This window comes from Miniopterus schreibersii (genome assembly GCF_964146895.1).
Source record: "Miniopterus schreibersii genome assembly, chromosome: 4".
Classification (NCBI taxonomy): Eukaryota; Metazoa; Chordata; class Mammalia; order Chiroptera; family Miniopteridae; genus Miniopterus; species Miniopterus schreibersii.
In genome coordinates, this window is record NC_138105.1 from 60378619 (window position 1) to 60391658 (window position 13040).

Genomic DNA, 13040 nt, shown 5'->3' on the forward strand with positions numbered 1-13040 from the left:
ATAATTTTAATTATGATAAAAATACATGACACAAAATTTACCATCTCAACCATTTTGAAGTGCGCAGCTCAGTGGTGTTGCATAAATGTACATTGTTATGCAACAGAGCTCCTGAACTTTTTCATCTTGCAAGACTGGAACTCTGTCCCCATTAAACAACTCTCCTTGACCCCCCATCCCCCCACTGGTGATAACTTTATGTGTCTTCTTTACGAAGTTTGCTACTTGAGGGACCTCCTATAAGTGGAATCATGCGATATTTGTCCTTTTGTGACTGGCTTATTTTACTGAGCCTAACATCCTCAAGGTTCATTCACGTTGTAGCATGTGCCAGGATTTCTTTCTTGTTAACAGCTGAATGATAGTCTATTGTACAGTTTATGTGTGTGTGAGCAACAAAGGGCAGTGTATGAGAAAGTGATGTGTGAACTCTGAAGTCTGCACTTGCTTTAGAGGAAAGCTCTTCACAGGACTGGCCTTGTTGGCTGGTGGAATGGATCACAGGGTGGAGGCCGACTTGAGCTGGGCCCAGGAAGTATTGAGGACCTGAAGGGAGGAGGTGCAGATAAATGCACTGTGGACAGCATGGTCTTGTTTGGTGACTATGACACAGCCTGGGCAGTGTTGTCCCTACTGGATAGATGTGGAATCCAAGGCTCAGAAAGGTTAAGCCATGTTCCCAAAGTTACAGAGCCAGTAAGAGTAAAATGATGACTGGAATGGATGGCTCCTCTCACTGTACAATCCAATTGTCTGTGGTTTATGTGCAAAAACAAGAATAGTCTATGTTTATACAGGAAAAAAGCTTGCAGTGTATCCTGAAGATGCCACAGAAACTGTGGAAAGCAGAGAAGTTGAGCAGAGGTTGAAAATGCTCTATGTGGAACAAGCAGATACTAAGGCCAGTTTTAGAAGAGGGATCAGGGACAGAAGGCTGTGCAAGATGCCGGGATACACCATGAGAAGCACAGAGTGTTATTGTACAGACAAGAGTGGCTGCTGACTGCCAAAAACCCACTGGTAAGACAGCCCAGTGGGAGAACACAAGGCACCCTTGCAGTGGAAAAAGCCAGAGTCAGGGTACACATGGGAGAATCTACACAGATGGCAGTGAGGTACCTAAGAAAGTGAGAGCTAAACACAGGGGGTCAGGATGACAGGGACCTCAGAGAGTATGAGGTCTGCTTCTTTGCTATTTTATAGCTGAATGAATTGGAGCTTAAAGAGTGACTAACCCAAGAACCCAGTTCTCCTGGCCACCAAGTTTAAAGCTCAGATCTGACATGTTGCCAAGTTTATTGGGCACCTGTGCTATGGTTAGTTGCTAAGGAATAGATACAAGAGCCTATATATTCTAAGACAGCTGCTCTGTAATAATATGGTAGGAGTCTGAAAGTGCCCTGGGAGGTCAGTGGAGGCAAGTCCAAGTTCAAGGTTGATATCACAAAAAACTCCATGGTGAAGGTGGGACTTGAACTGGGCTTGGAGTGAAAGATATAATTCAGGTGGAACATGAAGGAGGGGGTCATTCACAACCCAGAAAGGAATAAAAAGTCCCCTGTTAGACACAGAGAGCAAAGGAGGGTGTACCAGCCACGATGGTTTCTGAGACTAAAATGGACAGGGCTGAATGGAAGCTGGAGAGAAACATTCTCCGCAAGGGTTCCTGGATGAACCACCTGGGAACAAAGCAAAGAGGAGGAGAGCCGGTGGCATCAGACCTGCACTAACAGACTCTCAAGAATGGCATTTGTATTTACAGGCATTTATTTAATGTATGTTAGGGAAACATTCTGCAGCTAGCACACCAAAGCTGTGATTCCCTGGGATGATATGAAATTGATTAAGTAAAACTGTGAGTAGAGGTGAAGAAAATATATGTAGACAAGACTATGATTGGTCTGGCTGGTATGGTGCATACCCAGGTCATGGTACCCAAGTGACTAGGAGACACTAAATCAAAGAATAAAGGAAAAGCACACTGGACACAGAGAGCTGGGTAACATGGTGAAGCCATTGGACAGTGGAGTGCACCAAGGAATCTGAGGATTATGTAATAAAAACCCTTGGAAAGTTGTTTTTAAAGATTAAGGAAAATGACAAGACCCATGATACAGCTTCTTCTGTTAGTTCATAGTTAGGAGGCAATTATCTTTGCCACTATAGCTAAGAAAAATTCACCTCTGTGATCTTCCCAGGTTTCCATCTTTGCCATGGGTGCTGGGCAGCTTAGAGTTCAGTTCTGTACTCAGTTGTGCTCATTCACTTGAATCTAGCTTTTAAAAGAAAGTTATAATTATTCCTCCTTCTACACATACATCCCCATTTAGCATGTCTCTTCTCTTTATTTTTATAATTTTTAAAATTTATGCTGTGTCATATCCTTTACCAAATAATCAGGAAGTAAAGAAATACTTTAAAAGCATTTCCAAGGCTTTATTACAAGAGTAACAAAGAATACAGTCACGTACAATACACTTTCTAATGTTAACCGTTGAGATCGCTGTCAGTCCTTCTGGGTCTCTTTCTGCATTGTCCTTAACTCTACTTGCATTGAAGTTTAGGGCTCAGTTTTATGCTCAATGACAGGAGCTACCCTTCTGTCATTGGATACACAGATCTGTCGATCTCATCCTTTCCATAACTGGTTCATATGCTTTCATGTTACAAGTTATTTCATTATTTTTGTGCCTTCTGTTGTGAGCTACCACAGTTCTTTTAGGAAGTGAGGGGAGTATAAATACCTGGAAGAAAAAAAGGTTGGAGTATGTGAGTATTTGAAATGTATAAGGAGATTTGATAGAAGTTGATGTGTAATTTCTTAAAAGGGCAGAAAATGGAATGTTTAAAGAGGTAAAAATTGAGAGCATATCATGACAATTCTTGCAATATACTTTTGACTAAGCAACTTGTTTCCATTTTACAAATTTTATGCTTCCTTTCCTGGAAGACGGCGGGGCTTCCCCCCTCCCCTTAGCATGGTGAGAGATTAAGATGCATGAGGTCAGAAGACAATGGGCTCCCACCACAGGAGGTAGGAGAGGAAGATAATAATGGCCATCTAATTTTTTATTTGTTGTCCACATGGCTCAACTTAATGAAGGCAAAGATGAGCAAGAATCGAAAGGGAGGCTTTAACTTCTCCTTCCTAGTTGAAAGATTAATGGGGAGGGGATGTGCCTCAGAGAAGAAGTGGGGTTTGTGGCTGGAGTGCTGGGAAGGGAGGAAATGCATGGAAGATGAAGGAAACCATTTACTGGAAAAGAAATAGGAAATAGGGCAGAGTGAAGGGTGAGACTGGAGGACATGAAGAGGCAGTGTAGGGAATGAAGTGTGAAAGAAATATAACCAAAAACACAGTATAAATGGAAGCATCGATATAAAAGGCGTTGATATTAAAGGAAACTTTAGAATGTTGAGTGAAATAGAGGGTTGGAGCAAGGCACTCAGTAAGCTCTTTGTCAGACCCAATGGCAAGTTGAGAAGATTTTAAGGGAAATTATGAGCTCAAGGATAGTTTGAAGAGAAAGAGATGCATTTACTTAATCTCTAAATAAAAATTTTTTTAAAAAAGGGTCTATTAGTTAAGTCCAAGTGTCTGGCAGAATAGCTCCTAAGGGGGAGAGTTGATGAGAGGTGGTTAGTGCCTATCTGTGGCCAGGTCCAAATTATTGCCAGCGACGGCTGGGGGTGGATGTTCCAGAAATTTGCACCGAGCTAAGTGTGTCTGTGGATGTTCCTGGCATGGCTTGCTCCCCGTAAATTCACATTTGACTCTTACCTTTTTATACCCCACCCCAGCCTGTCTTGCCATGTACTATGTGCATATTAGTTAGGCTAGTGTTGGAGGCTGTAGTCAATAAATGCCAGAATTTAGGATTTAAATTTATAATAGGATTTATAATATTAGGATTTAAATTTATTTCTTGCCCACATTCAGGTACAGAGGGATGATTCGTGGGTGGCCTTCCATGTGGTGACTCAAGGACCCAGGCTACTCCATGCTCCATCTCCAGGGCTGCGAGAGTCCTTTGCTTCTGGCCAGTGTGGGGGAGTTTTATAGGCTTAAGAGGGATGTTCACTTCCACTCACTTCCCATTGGCTAGAGCTCAGTCACATGGCCACAGTGATCGCTAAGGAGGCTGGGAAAGGTAGTCTGGCTACGTGCCCAGAAAGAAAGAGGTAACAGTTTTGGTAAATACATAGTTGTTGATGTCACAGTATTTTAAAAAAAATAAGTGAAACTCAAACTTTAAGACCAGATCTCATTAGAGGGTAATTATGTTCGTTGCTGTGGGAGTCTTTGCTGTTTTGAAGGATTCAGCAAAATTGCTTTAAATAGAAACTCTCCACCTGTGGTGCATTTAACACATGGTTCCCTCCTCGTTGTGTTTGGGTCCTGTGCCATAGCAGGCAGGAGACGAGAGGTGATGTGGATGGAATGGCTCCTCATCCCTGATGCCGGAGCTCTTGGGGTCTGCCCATTGAGTTCATAAGTTCTGACTGGGGGTTGAGGGAGAGTGGGGTAAGTGAAGGAACCTAGTTGGAGAACTGATTGGTCCTGTAAACATTTGGCTTGTAGATCACAAGCTCACCCCTTGGGTCTCTCAATAAGCCAAGCAGCTCTTCCCTACCCTCTGGCCTTGGCTCTCCAGATTTCCTTGGGTACATGAGTCAGTGTTGCTCTCTGTGGCCTACATCCCATCCAGTGGCAGGCACCTCATAGGCCCTGGGCTGAGTGACTTTCCAGCCGAAGGCCCCACCCAGGTGAGCCTGAACAGGACTGCTTGAGAATGCAGGACGGCCTAGTGCAAGCAGCTTCTCCACCTGCCCTGTTGCACTTTCAGATCGGATCTGACTTGCTGACTGCTGTCAGGTCTGGTTGCTCTCAGCATCACTGTTATCCAAGGCTGTCCATCCCATGAAATCCTGTGTTTTCAGATTGCTTTTCCCTGGCTGCTTTAGCTTGCTGCTGTCTTTGTTTCACCCGGTGCAATTCCTGCCTGCTCTTCAGAGGGCGGGGCATGGCCTGGAGATGCTGGCCAGGGAGCTAAGAGCAGCAACATCTAATCCTGGCTGTGTCCTTGTCTGACCCACACACCAACTCAGACTCATTTTAGTGGCCTCGGGTTAAGTCCTCGCTCCGGCACTGACAGCTGTTCTCCCACCTTCTCTCTTCTTCTGCCCAGCCTCCCTCCTCCTTCTCAATTTATGGGCCAGGGAGGTGGAATGGGCACTCCTTGCCCTCAGCTGCCTGCTCCTTGCAAGAGAAGACTGGATTTTTAACCCTCCTTCCCCCTCTGCTCCCAGAGCACCCTGGGCAGGGCCCTTCCAGTCCTAACCTTGTGCCCAGTGTGTTTCCATCTCCTCATGGGGTTTAGAGTTCTCCAGGCAGGACGTCTTTCACGTTGTGTTCAATGAGTGAATGGACTTGCACTGAGGAAGAGAGGGTGAGGCTTCTCTTCACCCACCCAGACTCAGGGGTGGCCCCAGTTGGCCTGCACTTCTGCCCAATGGGATTGTCAGAGAGTGTCCCCTAGTCAGTGTGTGCTCACATTGGTACTGGTTCAGGATTTTTAAAACGGGGCTCTCCAAGTGGCTCTGCTTTAGCATCAGTAAGAGTCTTCATATCCACAGTCTGAACATGGTGCTACAGCCTGACTGTTTCAGAAACCAGGAGACCGTCCGCTTCCAACCCTCCTCCCTAGGTGGCCGTTGCAATCAGAACATAGGCTTCAACCTCCAAACCCCAGCTCAGAGACCTGGACAAGTTGTTTCTCCACCTTGAGCCATTATTTCCATATCTGCAAAATGGGGATGATCACATTTATACCATTTGGAGTTGTTATCAGGGTCAGTGTCAGGATTAAAGGAGGTGTTTCCCTTATGGCACATGTATTGTCACTGCAATTATTTTTAATTGCTTTTCCTCCACTACAAAGGCTTGTTCTCTGCTCCATCCTCAGGGCCCTGTTCATGGTGCAATAAGTATTTATTGGGTGGATTGCCAGAAACACCAAACTTAGCACTTGGCACAGAGTAGGTAGGCCATTAATGAGTAGCGGTAGTTACTGCTTTTTCTGTCTTCCCCTCCTAGAATATGAGTTCCTTTGTGGGCGGAAAGTGAGATCTCTTTGTCATCACTGTGTAACCTCTTCAACCCTTCATATCTGGGGCAGGGAGGAGGAGGGGAACAAACAAACAAACCAATAATGATGTAGAAATGAGGCCCTGGGCATTGGAAAACTCAGGACAAGTGCTTTCTACCACCTCCCTTGGAGAGTGTGTGGGGATCATCTCCAGCTCATGCCCAGTTCTGGCACCATGAAGGCCCCACAGGCTTACAGAGAAAGCAGGCGGTCTAGACACAGGCACTGTCTAAGGAGGATGTGTAGTAGAGGCAGAGAGGAGGGGCAAAGGGGAAAGGCTCTGCAGCCCCCTAACTCCCTTCACAGCTGTCCCTCCGAGGCCTTGCTCTCGGCTACCTCGACCCAAAGCCCTTCGGAGCCTGAGTGAGCATCCTTCACTTTTGGGGTGGAAGCCAGCCTCCTTGAGACCTGCTCTTGGGGCAAGATTGCCTGGGGTTATTGTTTATCCCCACCTGCTGCTGGGCCTGCCCTGGGGCTCGTGGCTGCAGGGTGGAGCACCAAGAATACACTTAGGTCAGAATGATTTTCTTTCTCTTTTTTTACGTTTTATTACAGAAATAATACATGTTGATTGCAAAGAACTTCATGAAAACAGGAAATTCCAAAGGTGAAAATAAAAATTATCTGTCTTTGTATAGCCCAGAAATAACCACTATACAATTTTTGGTTCAGCCTTTTATTTTTTGTTTACCCTTATATGCATATATATGATTTAAAGACAAAATGGGGTCATAATATACATACTCTTTTATATTATGCCTTCTTACTTATATTATGAACACTTTCAAATATGATAAATATTTTTGTAGTAACGTTTTTAATTGACTGACCACCATCTAGTACATAGAGTTGATTATCCAGATTGCTTCCAGGTTTTTGATTATTGTGATAAATATCTTTGCGCCTGCATGTTGTTTGGAATTTAGAATTACATTTTTCAGGTTAATTCCTAGATATAGAAATATGGATAGACTGGCAAAATTTAGTTAAACGGGCATACACTGTCTTTTAAAAAGTTAATTCATAAGATTTATATATGGAACCACGTATTTGTCAGGAACACAGTGCCTTCTCTTTGAGGACCCTTGGTTATATTTTCTCCTGAGAAAGTAGTTTTTATTTGGTGGACACTGAGAATATTGTATGTAATCACATCCCGTCTATATATTAGACACACTTGGTTTATGGATTTCCAAATATTTTGTGTTACGCTAACCTTAGGCTTGGCTTCTCTTGCTTTCCTACACAGTTAATTTTGTCTCCACTTACTTTTACATGTATTTGATATTGCTGTACTGTATGCATCCTTTTTAAAAATTTTTATTGAATTTATTGGAGTGGCATTGGTTAATAAAATTATATAGGTTTCAGGCATACAGTCTATAATACATCATCTGTATATTGTATTGCGCGTTCACCACCCAAAGTCTCCTTCCATCACCATTTATCCCCCCTTTACCCTCTTCTTCCTTCCCCCACCTCTCTTTCCTTCTGGTAATCACCATACTGTTGTCTGGGTCTATGAGTTTTGCTTGTTTGTTTTTTGCTTAATTCCTTCACCTTTTTCACCCAGCCCCCTCCCCCGAAACCCTCTCCCCTCTGACAGCTGTCAATCTCTTCTCTCTATCCATGAGTCTGTTTCTATTGTGTTTGTTACTTTATATTATTCATTAGATTCCACATATAAGTGAGATCATGTGGTATTTGTCTTTGACTGACTTATTTCACTTGCATAATACTTTTCAGGCCCATCCATGCTGTTGCAAAAGCTAAGATTTTCTTCTTTTTTATGGCTGAGCAGTATTCCATTGTGTAAATGTGCCACTGCTATTTTCTGCACCTGTCTACTGGAAGACACTTGGGCTGCTTCCAAATCTTGGCTATTGTAAACACTGCAATGAACATAGGGGTGCATATATTCTTTCAAATTATGGTTTCAGATTTCTTAGGATATATTTCTAGAAGCGGGATCACTGGGTCAAATGGCAGCTCCATTTTTAATATTTTGAGGTAGCTCCCTGCTGCTTTCTGCCGTGGCTGCCCCAGTCTGCATCCCCACCGGCAGTGCACAAAGCTTCCCTTTTCTCCACACCCTCGGCAGCACTTGTTTGTTGATTTATTGATGACAGCCATTCTGACAAATGTGAGGTGATATCTCATTGTGGTTTTAATTAGCATCTCTCTGATAATTAGTGACGTTGATGAGTTTTTTCTAAACTAATTTTTTCTGAATGAATTTTAATTCTTTTCGTCTGTACCTGGGACTGTCTGAAAGGGATTCCTGAGTTGGGTGAGAGAGTGGCGGGGTAGCTGTTTACTGCCTGTAGGAATTGACTAGCTCTGGGCGGGGCAGTCCCTCCAGGGTCAGTAAGGCCCTAGATGTCAAAGCAGCAGAACACAAAAGACAAGTGACACGGTTAATAGAGCCCAGCTGAGGGACAACACCCTCTCTGGCTCAAGGAGTTGGTTCATTAGACCTGGGTCCCCGGGCTTCTTGTCACACCAGGCCTGGGGCTTGCTCTTCAAAAAAATAAATGTTCCACAAGACCTGTATTCTAGGGACAAAGTCCTACGAGTTCCCACACCTGCTTGTAGTCCTGGGAAGAAACAGAGGCTCACCCTGGGTCACTGGGTAGATGCAAGGGTGGGTTTAAACACAGGACTAGTGCTTCTAGAGATGGTAAACTGAGCGGCATAGTCCAGGGTCCCTTATGGAATCTCAGGCTATTAGGAAGTGAACCAACCCAAGTCCATCATTTCTCAGAAGAGGAAACTGGCTGAGAATGACTCACAGGATCAAAATCAAAGTCTAGATCTCTTATTAACTCATGCTGTGCTCTTCCCACCCCACCACCCTGAGTTATTCAATATAAAATTATTATTTTATTAATACCAGTATAGTCATCATCATCATCAACTTTTCTTCCTGATTTTCATGCAAATGGAAAAACCCAACTCCTTTGTCCCTAATGCATAAGGCAGCACTGAAAACCCCCAAACCCAGATGGAGGCTGGATTTTTACAAAATCAGGTCAGGCAAACAAGATCCTTGGGGGTTCATCTGGTCTTAAGCTCTGATTAAAGCCTGCATCTGAGTGAGCAGAGCTTCACATCTCCAGAGGGGGAGGAGAAAGGGGGTCAAAGGCTATGGGGACCTACCCCTCCTGAGCAGAGCCACTGCAGCCCCAGGGCTAGGCTAGGGCTGGACTGGAGAGAGAGATAGGAATGGGGTTCAGGAACACAGACTCAGATTTTTACCCACTTAAGGCTCACAACTCTTCTCCAACTAGGCCTTGAATTTCCTGACTTCTCTGCTTTTGCACTAGCTGCTTACTCTGCCCTTCCCACACCTCCTCACCTGGTAAGCCCCTCCCAACCCTCAGATCCAGTCCTTTCCCCCCATTCTGAAGGAGGAACCACTGTGTCCCCCAGTGCTCTGTTCATCTGTCCTAGCTGGGCTTCAGCAGAGGACATAGTAAGGGGTTATTAACAACAGCCATTGCTAGTAACTCCTACATGCCAGTCACTTAGCACACAATGTTCTTTTATTATTATTATTTTATTTTTTAAAATATATCTTTATTGACTTCGGAGAGAGGAAGGGCGAGGGAAAGAGAGAGATAGAAACATCAATGATGAGAGTCACTGATCGCCTGTCTCCTGCACGCCCCCCTCTGGGGATCGAGCCTGCAACCCGGGCATGTGCCCAGACCAGGAATCTTCCTGGATCATAGGTTGATGCTCAACCACTGAGCCACGCCAGTTGGGCAGCACACAGTGTTCTTAACCAGCACAAGCTCCCTGCAAGGTAGGTGTCAGTATCCCCACTTTACAGATGAGTTCCTGATGTGCATCCATTCATGCAATTACATTTAAACTTGATGACATTAAAAGATGGGGAAATTGAGGCGTAGAGCGTGAGTACCCCCAGAGGCCCCCAGGGTCAGGCTTCCCCTCTCCAGCCCCCAGAGAGTGGAAGGGGGTGGGACCGTGTTCCTTGGGGCTCAGGCACTGGGCGATGCCACCAGCCGGTAGTGTCCACTTTGCAGCCGAGAGGGAGGGACCCCGCACTGGCTGGGGAGCCATCTGCTGCGTGGGCGGCTGCTCCAGCCCCAGTGTTTGTTTACAAACTGGGCTCTGCTTGCAGAGAAACAGGGCTCCCCTTCCAGGCCATCCGCCGCTGCTGCCGGCCAGAGAGAAGGGGCTGCAGGAGACACAAAGAGTAAGAGTGATCTTCACGTTTCCCCCAAATCAACAGAGATATTAACTGTGGCACTGGGGTGGCTGCCTCTGTGGACCGCTCGGGCTCGAGAGCTCGGGGATCCCAGTGTCCTGATTCAGAAAGCTGGGGTCGGACGGTGAGCGGTGCTTTCCCGAGGATGGTTCTCTTGGAGGAATTGCCTTTGAGGGTAACTGCACATCTCTAAGCCACGTGTCAAGAGCCAAGTTCTTTGTAGAGAAACTTTTGCCGCTCTTAAGCCACTGCCAGGTGACCACGGGGAATATTTATCCATCGGTTCTCAGAAGAGCCTTGTGAGCTGCTGGCGTGGGGAGCAACTCAGTAGTTTAGCAGCACGGAGAGTGGAGAGGATCTGGGGAACCAAGGAGCTTGTGGGAAATGTAAATTACAACAATGTAAATAAAGAACTCGCGGGGAAGCATAAATAAGAAGCGCGCGGCAGTCTCCGTGGAATAGCGATCAGGCTCGGGGCCTGCCTGCCCCGCGCTGAGAGCCGCAGGACGCCTCCAGCTATTTTTAACAGCGGAATCACCCCCAAGTATGTTACCGCCTGAGCCACGGAGCAGAGCTCAGTCCTGTGGGGCCTTTCCTTGAGTAACTCGTTTAAGTTAGTACAACCTGAACCCCTATATGAGGTGGTCCAGCCCACAACTGCCTGGGGAGCTCTAAGGACCCCTTGGGCAGCAACCCTGGCAGCCCCTGTGCACAGCTCAGCAACATCACACACTGTGCACCCCACACTCCCTTCTCTGCTTCCCACACACCTCCAAGGTGAGGCAACTCTTCCATATCGTTCTCTCGATGGAGGTGGGACTCGGGCTTCCTAAGGGGCAGGCAGGAAAAAGAAGGGACAGCAGGTCCCGCAGAGCAGAGGTGGGTAGGCGCCACGACACAGGTGGGCACTAATGAGTGTGCCAGGTGGACTTACAGCCGCCCCCCCCCCCCAGGACTCAGCCAGGAGGCAGGGACCCTCAGGACCGACCCACACACTCTCAGATAAATTAGTACATGTCTACAATGGAAATAACACCCCTCCACAAGACGTTGTATATATCCTTGGGCAGTGTACAGCCTGAACACCTGTACGGGAATGCCATTTTTGTCCAGGGCACACAGCCTGTGAGTGAGGCGTCACACTCAGGCCTCACAGCTTCTAATGGCCATCAGTGGAGAGTTAGTGTTAAGACCGGATCACCCTGAACTGTCTTCCTCCTTCTTTGATTCTGTTCAGCATTCGGCGCCCGGATGTGGCTGGCCTTGGACCAACGAGAAAGGCCATGTCTAGCGGAAGGAGGGGCGTGTGGGCCCCCTCACAGTTCCTTCTTGTCCCTGGAGGAGGAAGGAAGGTGGTTCCGTTCCCTTAAGCTGCTGACTTCATTAAAAGAGGTTGATTTGCAAGATATCCTTGCTGGGCCCTGCCCACCTTCAACCATGATGGTCTGTGTTCTTGGAACTTACATCCTTTGATTACCCATCCACTATTCCCACCCTATTTTGTTCCTCATAAAACAGTATTATTGCAACACTGAGAGAATTTAAAGAAAAAAAATACCCACCACGATTCTACCTTTGTAGCACAGTGGCCCAGCACTTTTTTTATTACCCGTGGTCCCGCCAGGGTGCACCCATGTGCGCACAGATTTTAAATCCCCGAACTCTAGAGCATGGAAGGATCTAGAAAATATCTGCCCCCGTCTCCCCACTTAGGTGGAGTGAGGGTTGCCTCCCCTCCCCTGGAGAGGGGTGTGTTTGTTGGAGGGAACAAAGGGGAAAAGTGAAGTTTTGTGGACTGGGGGGTGTTTTTATTTTTATCCACAAGGCAGAGCAAGTGAATCTTGGTTCCCATGGGGATTCTCAGGAACAGACTGCTAAGAACAGATTTGATCAATGAAAGCTGTTTCCAGACAGAACAAGCCATTGATAAATTCCTGCACTGCCCAGTCAGTCGGTTGAAACTCATCTGTTTTGGGGAGACGCTGCCATCACTGTGCCCCTGCACTGTCTGGGAATGAGGAAGAGATCCCTAGAGCCAGCTTTCTTTCTAATTAGCCCAAGAGGATCAGGGATTGATCTTTGCCTGTGATGGGTGGGTTCACCTAGGCCAGCGGCGAGGGAACAGTGACATGGGAGAGGGTTAAGTGTGCAGGGTGGGAGGACTCAGGGTTACTGAATGCAGAGACTTTAGAAATAAAGTGAACCTCATCTCTGCAGCCTTTGCCCCCTCCCTTTATTCATAGCTAAAGAGATGAGGCCTGGAGGAGAAAGCGATTTGTCCAAAATGACACACCCCACCCATCTCAGGTGCACCGCATGACAGGTGGAGGGCAAGCTGGGTGTCAGTCCCCTTGAAGCTCTTCCTCACCTGTGACTTAACAGTCCCTTCAGCACTGTGACCAAGAACTCCCTGAGTCTAGACCACAAGGAGTGTCCTAAATTGGCTCCAGGCGAGACTCCTGTGGTCGAGGAATGACAATTTTATGTGTAAGAGTTGAGCCCTGGGGGTGGGTGATTGAGAAGGGGGCTGGTGCTGAGGGGGCAGGTAGTTTGCAGAAGGTCAGCCAGTAGTTCCCACACGAGGTGAAATTGCAGAGCTCAGGTCCCCCTGGAAGTTCAGATTCAGAAGGTGGGGGAGCTCTTCTCAGAGAGCTTAA